Consider the following 11,860-nt stretch of genomic DNA (forward strand, 5'->3'; position numbering starts at 1 on the left):
CTACCCTTAATTTTCTGTTACTGGGGCTTCCCTGGTGGCTCATCTGCCTACAATGTGGGAAGACCCAGGTTCAATCCCTGGGTTGGGAAGATACCTCGGAGAAGGGAACGGCAACCCACTCCAGTATTTTTGCCTGGAGAATTTCATGGACAGAGGAGCCTGGCAGTCTACAGTCCATAGGGTCTCAAAGAGTCGGACACGACTGAGCAACTAAAACAATTTTCTATATTTCTTTATATTTTAATAATGTAAATTACACTATTTTAAAAATGAGATTTGTTGTGAATTAATGCTTAAGTAGTGATTATAGATGCCCAAATTAATGTATGGCAAGCTTTATGAAAGGGCTTCCCTGCTGGCTCAGTGGCAAATAATCTGCTTGCCACTGCAGGAGACACGAGTTTGATCCTTCCATTTGGAAGATCCCCTAGAGAAGGAAATGGCAATCCACTCCAGTATTCTTGCCTGGGAAATCCATGGACAGAGGAGCCTAGCGGGCTATAGTCCTTGGGGTCGCAAAAGAGTCAGACTTAGTGGCTAAACAGCAACAACAAAGCTTTATATAGTAGTGATGTTTTAAAATGGGTTTTGACACTCTGAACTAATCTTTTGTTAAAGATACCCTCCAGGAATTATTTAAGAGAGATATCTAGGGTGATGTGGGCCACAGCTGATTGTTAGAGTCAAGATTTCAGGAAGTAGCAGAACTTTATTTAAGATGACAAACTCTCTACCATCTTGCTCTGATCCTGAGACAGTATTGTAAGGAATATTTAAAATCTGCAATAATTCAGGCCAAGAGAATTTGACTTTGAGTACCTTCTGCCCACTTCATGCTTTGACCTCATGCCACCAACTCATCTACTGCCAATGGCTCTATCACGTATCATGTTTGATTCAGCTGGGGAGCCATGTTGAAATTATGTCTTAGTTATAGCGGAGAAGGCAATGGCACCCCACTCCAGTACTCTTGCCTGGAAAATCCCATGGATGGAGGAGCCTGGTAGGCTGCAGTCCATGGGGTCGCGAAGAGTCAGACAAGACTGAGCGACTTCACTTTCACTTTTCACTTTCATGCATTGGAGAAGGAAATGGCAACCCACTCCAGTGTTCTTGCCTGGAGAATCCCAGGGACGGGGGAGCCTCGTGGGCTGCCGTCTATGAGGTCGCACAGAGTCGGACACGACTGAAGCGACTTAGCAGCAGCAGCAGCATAGTGAAATAAAATTGTTGCTATATTCCCTCAAGAGATCATTTTAAAAGGATAAATGTCCAACTCTTCTTTGTCACCTCCCTTTGGGTTCAAAATGAAAACAGTAATTTAAAAGTTTATGTTCCCCCTGGCCAAATAACCACAATCTGCTCCCACTATATGGCTCTGTAATTGAGTTAGTTTGAAGAAATACAATAACATGCAGTCTATAGTATTGTTTTTTGTATTTTATATTAAGCCATTCCAGATGATGACTGAACCATGTACATTTGAAGTCTTTAATTTATTTTCTTCAGTTAATAGTTATGTTGTAAAACTTCTGTATCATATTTTTGTTGAGTTTTAGCATTTAATTATAATTGTTTGTGAAACCACTCCTAGTAAATCTATTTTGGTTAAAAGATTCAGCAAATAGTAATGTGTTCCTAAGGAAGATGTGAATGATCACTTAAGCAATTACTTTGAAAATGAACTGGAGTGAGTGGTAGTTATGGCAAGGATTGGCAAATTACTAAAGGTTCATGACCACAGTCAAATTTAGTTCATTTGAAGGTAAATAAGAATTTGGATAGGCCTTCTGAACATGAAATGATAAACATCAGTGTGGTATAATGGAAATATTACTTGAATCCTCAAAGTCTTTAAGTTAAAAATACATATATTCTTATTTACCTTCAAACAAAACTTGGAATTAATACTCTCAAGCAGAGAGAGAACCCCTGCTCCAACCTTTGAGGAAGAGTCTTGGAGGTTTGAGGAATCCAAGAGTGTAAGGGAGTTACTCATAGGCTCTTTCTGAGGTTGATTCCTGGTCTCTGGGGAAAAGCACTTGGTGGGACTGTAACATAGCCTCTGGCCAAGTTCCCTAAGAAACAGATTTCAAGGTGGGAGCTGGGAAACTGAGATGATTAACATTTTGAGAGTCAGCAATAGATACATTCACTAGTGTGTACATTCATGAGCAGATCAGCCTATAGTTGTAGCCTGATCCTTCACCAAGATATCACTTACTCCAACCCCAGAATTATTTCCTATGACTTTCCTCCTTAAATCTTCCAAACAAGCCATCTTCTCACTATTCACAGAACAATTCTTGTCCTGTTCTGCCTACAGAGTGACACACAGCAACTCAGAGATGATAACTGAAGGTTTGGGAGAAGGCAGCGGTAAAGGTTGATGATGGTGACAGCCAGCATTGACTGCGAGGTGGGGTTGGTTTTGCAGTATTGTCAGTAAGTGCCTGACAGTAAGTGCATGGATTCTGGAACCAGACTGCTGCGGCTTTGAGTTGTGGCTCTGACATAGCTTGATAACCTCAGGCAAGTTATATCCCTCAGCTTCCTTATTTGTAAAACTGGGGTAATAGTTATTCAGAGGGCTGGGGCTTCCCCAGTAGCTCAGATGGTAAAGAATCTGCCTGCAACTCAGGAGACTCTGGTTTGATTCCTGGGTCAGGAAGATCCCCTGGAGAAGGGACAGGCTACCCACTCCAGCATTCTTGGGCTTCCCTGGTGGCTCAGTTGGTAAAGAATCTACCCGCAGTGCAGGAGACCTGGGCTCGATCCCTCATATGGGAAGATCCCCTGGAAGACAGCATGGCAACCCACCCCAGTATCCTTGCCTGGAGAATCCCCATGGGCAGAGGAGCCTGGGGGGGGCTACAGTCCATGGGGTCGCAGAGAGTCAGACATGACTGAGCAACTTTCACTTTCAGAGGATTGATCGTATCTGGAAAGAACTTAGAACCAGCACATATATTGTACCATATTCTTGTATTTTAAATAATCTGAGCAGGTTACATGTGCACTTTGGTTATAGAAAGAAATGAAAAATCTAAAAGAGTATTCTACCAGCTATATTGACAATGACTCGAAGACAGAAGAGACAAGAAGGTACGAGAATAAATCAACAATGGGAATTCCCAAACACAACATGTTACTGCTTATATTAATTACTGGAGCAGCTTCAGAAAGGAAAAGATCTGCTGGGCTTCGTGAGAAAACAATAAGCAAAACATGATGATAGATTGGTTTGGGAGGATAAAGTTGGAAATAAACTATCCTAAGCTTGTAATCTTGAGGGATTAGAAAGATGATGGTGCTGTTGACAACAATGGAGAGATTTGGAAAGAGATGCCTATTTCTGCAGGAAAGACAGAAAGCTTAAGCCATATCAGTGTAGAAAACACAAATGAACCATGGGAGTTAAGCTATGGCCTGTTTATTTGACAGATGGGCTGCAGCTGAATCAATTGTGATGCTTCATTAGAATGTCTGGGGTATCTGTGTGTCCCATGCCACGGTCTGGTGGTTTTGCCACCTATAAACACACCCCCTGCTCTGAGGTTAGGTTAGGTTTCTTTCTGGGGTCCTGCTTCATCCCAGAGGTATGTCATGAGTCATGTGCATCTTGGCAAACAGAGAGATGTATTGAGAGATATATATATATATACCTCCAAAGTTTCAATCAATATGTGCTTGTATCAAGAGACAGAACTTGGCTGAAAGACAACATGATGATGGTTTCATTTTTGTTTACATTTTCTAAATATCAGGAGAGATACTTTTAGCTAACACTTACACAGTGGTTGCCAGAGATTGCTCTAAGCTCTTTATACATGTGAAGTCATTTCATCATCACAATCACCCTACAATGTAGGCAACTTTATTGTCCTCATATTAAGGAAGAGGAAATGAAGATACAGTGGAGGCTGGTGCTCTTTGGTTGGTTTCAGCAGAATTCTGAGCTGCGGGTTCATGTGCAAGTGATTTAGTAAGGAAGGACTTACTCCCAGGGGGACCAACGGGGATGAGGGGAGCAGAAAGGGGAAGAGGAGGAAGCCAAACAAGGGTCTGATGGAGACAAAGTCTGAGGAAGGAAGCATCACCCTAATCCTGCAGAGGAGTTCTGGGGTGGATGTTCTAGTTCAAAGTCACCCCAGTTCAAGGCAGGGGAGCTGAGTTTTCATACTCCCATGCTGGAAAGTTAGTTGTTAAGGGCTGCCTGCCCTACGGAGGTTGTGCCTCTGGTTCTCTGCACCTGTCAGCAAAGTGGCTCCAGTTGGTCTAAGGTGTCCTGCACAGAAGAGCTGTGAAGTCTCCCTGTTGGATGCCATATACAACAAAGGTGGGAAACTGGGGAGAGGGCAGGAGGTGGGAGGTCCAAGAAGAATTGAGAGGGGAGGGGATCTGATGGAGGGTGACCCTGTTTGCCTTACCAATGTCTATCGCATAGTTGAAGGAGATCCATCAAGCAGACTGATTGTGGGGGGGTGGGGACTGTTGTTTTAATTCATCAAATTGACTTATCCTTGGCTATGTAGATAGATATGTAAATCTATGTCTGTACACACACACACACACACAGAGGCACATACATATATACACACTAAGAAATACAAAGTTGATGCAGCCCAGATGTTACATGTCAGATATCATAAACTGGTGACTCATGTGTTGAATGCAATCTGCAGACATTCTTGATTCGACCCTGTCTGAGTTTTTAGGTTAAAATTGTTATTCAAATATTTTAAAAGTCGGGTGATTTCAGTGAAAACTCCTGATTTCTGACCCCTTCTGACGTTCTTACCTCATGTTATTGGCTACAGATGGGTAGTAGATGATGCCTCTTGAATCAGGGCATGTGCGGTCCAATCTGTCACATTCTTTACCACCCTTGGTGATCACTCCAGTCATCCCCTCTCCTCCAAGTCAGCTGTGGCTCCTGCCGTCTGTCACTCAGTTGTGTCTGACTCTTGTGACCCCGTGGACTGGCTGCAGCCCACCAGGCTCCTCTGTTCATGGGATTTCCCAGGAAAGTGTACTGGAATGGTTTGCCATTTCCTTCTCCAGGGGATCTTCCCAATCTAGGGATTGAACCAAGGTCTCCTGCTTGGCAGGAAGATTCTTCACTGCTTACCCTCCAGGGACAGATCAGGATATTTAAATTTAAGGCTCCTGTTGTGTTTAATTTCTTGACTACCACAAATCTTACTAGTTTCTTGAAACAAACTAATGTCAGATTCTAGAAACTTCATTCCTCTTTCTCTTTCTAGGTTTCTGACTGTTGTGCACCCTTTCAGGGGAAGTATAGTATTAGGTTAATTCAGTCACTGTAGACCATAGCCAAACCAGGTGGGTGTTTCATGACCTGGGTTGACTTCTCCTTGTTGAAATCAGCACAGCAATTGCCAAACCACTTCTTCGCTTGTTCTGCTAAAACCTCTATGGACACAAAACATAAACTCTTAAGAATACACAAAATTGGCAGGTAATCAATTTCTAATTATTTCTTGCTTGGACATCCTAATAAATCTCTCAGCAGCTTCCAATATGTTCATTTTCTATGACAAAAGAACAGATATGAAAATGAAATCCTGAACTGGATGGGAGTTTAATTATAGTAATTTTCTGGTTGAACAAATAATTATATTGTTTCAACAAATAACCATCATTTCCTCTCAATTAAAGTCTTTTCTCTGCTTTTAGGATTCCAATGAAAACATACATTAATGGGTCAAACCTTAAAACTGAAGGCCTGGGAAAACCCTTATGTTATAAATACCCATCTTATTTTAAATTTTCTGGAGTGTTCTCTTGGACTTTTTTTTTTAATCAACTAAACGCAAAATGATCAGATTTCAAAATGAGATATTAAAAGCATTTTTTTCAGAACATTTAATCCAGGTTATAGGTCAGATGAAGATCAAATGTACATTTTTGTTGATTGCTCTTTGAGCTATAATTAAAGAAGTTGAGATTATGTCTTTTAAAATATATGAGGGCATATGTAATGACTTTTTCACCAGTAAAAATGCTCTAATAATGCTCATTAAGCATATCATGAGTCCCCTAGATGAATAAGAAAAGCTATAATTCCCCCAAATACTTTGGCTTTTCATAGCAATTCACTTTTTAGTGTGTAGTTATTATTAAATTTCATTCAGAAAAAGTTGACTTTATAGTATTTTAACTATGAGAGCTTAAACATTTTTTAAAAGCCTTTGGAAAGGTTGAAATCAGGTCAGAAGTCTGAATTGGGGCTGTAGTTATCTGCAGATAACTCCTTTTAGAAACCCAAATGAAAGCAAATGTTCTCTCTACTATCTTTACTTCCTACACTTACTCTTCTTACAATTTCTTTACTATTTATCTGGCATTCTTGTTGTTGTTGTTGTTTATTTATTGTGTATGTTAGTAAATGGACAAACTTAAAATTCGATACTTGGGATCTGCCTGCAGTGTAAAATATACTGATGGAAAAACCCTAATGTTTGGGGGGCTATTAAGTCGCTTCAGTTGTGTCCAACTCTTTGTGACCCCATGAACTGCTCCTCTGTCTATTGGATTCTCCAGGCAAGAATACTGGAGTGGGTTGCCTCACCCTCCACCAGGGGATCTTCCCAACCCAGGGATCAAACCCATGTCTCTTACATTTCCTGAATAGGCAGGCAGGTTCTTTACCACTAGTGCCCCCTGGAAAGCCCTTGAAAAGTGGGGAGAAGGACATTTACTCTACAAAAATGTAAAGCTTATTACTTTTTAATGACCATTTTTATTGGGGAGTTGGGTTTTTCTACTTTGTGGTTTTAGAGGCCAGGGGAGCACAAATTTAGAGTGACAACTCAGTCAATTTCCCTGGGATTGAGATCAGACCATGCTTCTCCCACCTCCCCTTCTCCCAAAGTGGGGATGTCTTTCAGTGTCCTCTGAGGCTGGAAAGGCAGTACTGTGAGTGCAGAGATGTGGAGAAGAGAGAAGGCTGAGAGGGAAGAAGTCTCTTGTTTTTGTCCTGGTCTGCTCCTTACTAGGCATGTCACCTTTCTTTCTCTTACCTCAGTTTTCCCATTTGTGGAATGAGACTGATGATGATTTTTCTGGTTTCCTTGCAGGGTGAGTGCAGAAGGAATAGAATCAGATGTCACATAAGAAAGCTCACCACTGAAGGACTCGCTGCGGTTTCTCTTGATCTATCATTGTTGTTGTTTAATCACTTAGTTGTGTCCAACTCTTTGCGACCCAGTGGACCTCAGAATGCCAGGCTTCCCTGGAGTTTGCTCAATCTCATGCCCATCGAGTCAGTGATGCCATCCAACCATCTCATCCTCCGTTGTCCCCTTCTCCTCCTGCCTTCAATCTTTCCCAGCATCAGGGTCTTTTTCCAATGAATCAGCTCTTCGCATCAGGTGGCCAAAGTACCAGAGTTTCAGCTTCAGCATCAGTCCTTCCAATGAATATTCAGAGTTGATTTCCACTAGGTTTGACTTGTTTGATCTCCTTGCAGTCCAAGGAACTATCAAGAGTCTTCTCCAACACCACAGTTTGAAACGAACAGTTATTCAGTGCTCAGCCTTCTTTACGGTCCAACTCTCACATCAGTACATGACTACCAGACCTATATGTATATATATTTATTTTTAGTTTATGTAACAACAGAGAGCGTTTCATTTCATAGAAAGTCATCATGTATCTGTGCACTAGATGTCAGTAGAGCTCTACGTTTCAACTGATCACTGCCTGGTTGCAATGATCCATTCTTGAAAAAACTTCAAACTCATTGTGCTTTTGCTTTTTTGCATTTTTTACCAAATGGCCATGAATTCATGGGTCCTTGACCCATACCCACCCTCATATCCATCTCACTAAAATTCTGCTTTCAGCACAATTTTTTGCCTTATTGGAGATTTCCTCCTCTTCATTTTCTGGAGGAATTTCTACAAAATCATTCTTTCTCAAGGGCTCCTTTAGTAGAAAATGTGAAAACCAAGAGAAAACCTGCTACGGAGTATAAATTCACAAAAACATTTTGGATAGTTATTGTAGATAGCTTTATTGCTTTTAAAATTAAACATCATAAAAAATCCTGTTTGCATTTGCTTTTTCCTCACCATCCTGTTATCCTCACTCTTATTTCAGTTTTCATTCTAATTGGGAAATAAAGCAGATATACCAGAGAGCACTTTGCCTTACCCAGAAATGCTTAGCAGACAAACCCTATTTTCTGGGTGCTTTGCCTTACCCAGAAATGCTTAGCAGACAAACCCTGCTTCTTCAAAAGCGCCTACTGTCTCTATAGAGAAGAAAAATAAAATCTCTTGGAAGTGTAGCTAGTCTTGCTTCCTGGAAATAGTTTAAAAATCTCAAGTTAAAGTGTATGGTCTTAGGGCCATCACCCATTCTTCAGGGAGAGTTACACTCTTCCCAAAGGTGCAAACCCAGTTGTGAAGCAGGGCCACATTCTAGCTGGCTTTTTTGGTCACAGCCGAGCACTAATTTAACTGATTTTTTAAACTTTCAATTTGAAAATCATTTACAAGTATAAGAATTAAGAAAGTGAAGAATGTGTTCAGGATTTTTTTTTTTCATCTAAGAACAAAGTGCACTCAAAATATTCAATGTATGACATTTCCCACGATCTCTGTGTTACATTCAAATATAGGGGTTTAAAAAGTTAAATTACTTTGAAGTAAGACATACTATTCATTTTCATTTTTAAAGAATATTAACATCTACTCACGTAAGGCAACCCAATCCAACAGTGTTGCACTCCACTCTGTACAATTGCTGTTAGTTAGAAGGAAAATTATTCAATTGTTTTTACTGGATGTCTTTTACTAGATAGTGAAGTCACTCAGTTGTGTCCGACTCTTTGCGACTCCATGGACTGTAACCTACCAGGCTCTTCCATCCATGGGATTTTCCAGGCAAAAATACTGGAGTGGGTTGCCATTTCCTTCTCCAATTACTAGATAAGCACTATCTCATATAAGCGCTAAATGCTGCATGCAAATGGTGAGAAAACCCAGCTCTCTTGGAGCTTACAGTCTGGTGAGGAATATAAGTATTAATCAAGTAACCACATAAACAAATGGAAAACTGCAGATCTGACACCCTCGGTCTCTCTCTGTTATACTTCCCTGCTTTATCTGTTTTAAAAGTACTTATTCTGTGATGTTTATATTTATTTGTTTGTTTACTGTCTGTTTCCCATCCTAAAACGGCAGCTCCATAAGGGAGATGTTGTCTGTCCTGTTCAGTAACATGGCTCTAGTACCTAAAATAGAACTTGACTATTGTAGATTCTCAGTAAATATTCTTTAGATGAAAGTATTAATAAAGTGCTATCAGAAGTACTCAGTGTTCTCAGATCCTTTATTAGAATTAGTTGATTCATCAGGGAAGTCAAGAAATACTTCCTTGCAGAAGGATGGGAGATCATTCAAGGTAATATGCGCAAAGACCCTGTGGCAAGAGGGAATACGAAAAAAGATAAAGGACAGAAAGATGACCTGAAGGCAGAGGAGGAGAGACCAAATGAAATAGGATTGCAAGATGAAAGAGGAAGGGAAGGGTGGAGGCCAGACCACGGAGGATCTTGCAGGCTGAATTAAGAAGTCAAGAAGTTGTCTTTATCCTAAAAACAATGAAAAATCATTTCAGTATTTTAAGAAGGGAGGTGACTTAGATTTGAAAAGCTTACTCACCTAGAGTGAATTTGGGAAACGCAGCTAAAAGGCAGTGGCTCAGATAAGCAACATAGGTAGTGTGAACTTAAGCGCAGGTAGTGGACATTGGAGTAGACGCATGCAGAAGCAGATGTGTCTGTGGAAATGTAAGATTTGGTGGAAAGTGGGGTAACAGGTGAGTGGAGGAGGTGTCGGTTGAGCTGAAGGTTATGGTTGAATCATGGGATAATGATGGGATGGTGGTACCATCCAGTGACATAGTGGTACTTGGAAGAGGATCAAGTTTGAGAAGGAAGATGATGAGTTCAGTTTTAGTTACATTGATTTCAAGGCTTCTTGGGCACCCTAGAGAACTTATTAAGTTAGAGGCAGTTCAGAGCTTGGAAAGTCTGGGCTCAAGCAATAAATATATAAGTGTTCTAGAGAAGGTGATTAAAACCGTGGGCTATGGGACTTCCCTTGTGGTCCAGTGGCTAAGACTTGCAACTCTGAATATAGGGGACCTGGGTTTGATTCTTGGTCAAGGAACTAGATTCCACATGTAGCTACTAAGAGGTTGCATGCCACAACTAAAGATCCTACAGGCTGCAACTAAGACCCAGTGCAGCCAAATAAATATTTTTTAAAAACTCATGGGCCAGAGAACAGATTGAGAAAAGGAGGGACGTGTAGTTTCACATAAAGATCTCTGGTTGTTGGGGAAAGGATGGAAATGCCAACCAAGCCCTGACTCAAGCTGGCAGCCCTGGCCATTCACGCCCGCATCTGAGGAGTGTTAGATAACATTTGGTGCTCATTTGGTAGAACATTCGATGGACTGTAGACAGCAACCTTCTAGAACTTTCTAGATTGAAGCATAGCTGAAAGTCAACTTCCTCTTTCTCCTTATCAAGGGAAAGAAGAGAAAAATCTTATGATATTGTTACTTTGATAAAGTATTTTACCAAACCTATACTTTCAAAGTTGGTGATGGACAGAGAAGCCTGGCATGCTGCAGTCCATGGGGTGGCAAAGAGTCAGACATGACTGAGCCTCTGAACTGAACTGATACTTTATTTATTTATTTTTGAGAAGAGCAAATTTTTTATTTCACAAATTTAACTTTCCATGAGATCCACTGATAATGCTTTAGGTGAAATCTTCATAAATAACACTAGTTCTTCATTCAAACCAGCAGAGCATATAACTTCACTGAGACACAAGCCACTCCCACAAGGGGTTCCAGCTTTCTTCTTCTTTTTTTTAACTAAATTTTTTTTTTGTTTTTATTTTATTTTTTAATTTAAATTTATTTATTTTAATTGGAGGCTAATTACTTTACAATATTGTATTGGTTTTGCCATACATCAATATGAATCCCCCACGGGTGTACATGTGTTCCCCATCCCGAACCCCCCTCCCACCTCCCTCCCCGTACCATCCCTCAGGGTCATCCCAGTGCACCAGCCCCAAGCATCCTGTATCCTGCATCGAACCTGGACTGGCGATTCGTTTCATATATGATAATATACATGTTTCAATGCCATTCTCCCAAATCATCCCACCCTCTCCTTCTCCCACAGAGTCCAAAAGACTTGAACTGATACTTTGAAACATTCTTTCTTATGGTATGTCTGTATATATTCAAAACACAGAACTACTGTTGTAATTTTTTCCCATTGGTCAGATATTAATGAAAAGATTTTTTAAAGTACATTATTTTTAAGCATTTAAAGGTAGATGTGTTTGTGATTTTACACAGGTGGTTGACAAGATACTTGAAAAGTAAAATTATGTTTATAACTCAGATCCACTGAGGGTTTTTTTGAGCCAACAGCTGCCTGAAGGGCTTTGCAACTATTACTTCCTTTACTTAACCCTAGGAGGTGGCTGCTATCATTCCCGTTTGATAGATGAGGAAACTGGCATAGCAAGGTCAGCAAATTGATTCAGGGTCACACAGATGGTAAATAGTGGAGCCAGAATCTGAAGGAGAACTCCTCTTCATGGGAAATACTCATAGTAACCATGCCAGATTTTATTAGGATCTACCATGCACATTTTAAAATATTTTGTATTTTGAATTATGCTGAAAGCCTTTGCATGTATGCCTACTAAGTCACTTCAGTCATGTCCAACTCTTTGCAACCCCATGGACTGTAGCCCTCCAGGCTCCTCTATCCATGGGGATTCTCCAAGCAAGA

This window comes from Capricornis sumatraensis, chromosome 7 (assembly GCF_032405125.1).
Source record: "Capricornis sumatraensis isolate serow.1 chromosome 7, serow.2, whole genome shotgun sequence".
Lineage (NCBI taxonomy): Eukaryota > Metazoa > Chordata > Mammalia > Artiodactyla > Bovidae > Capricornis > Capricornis sumatraensis.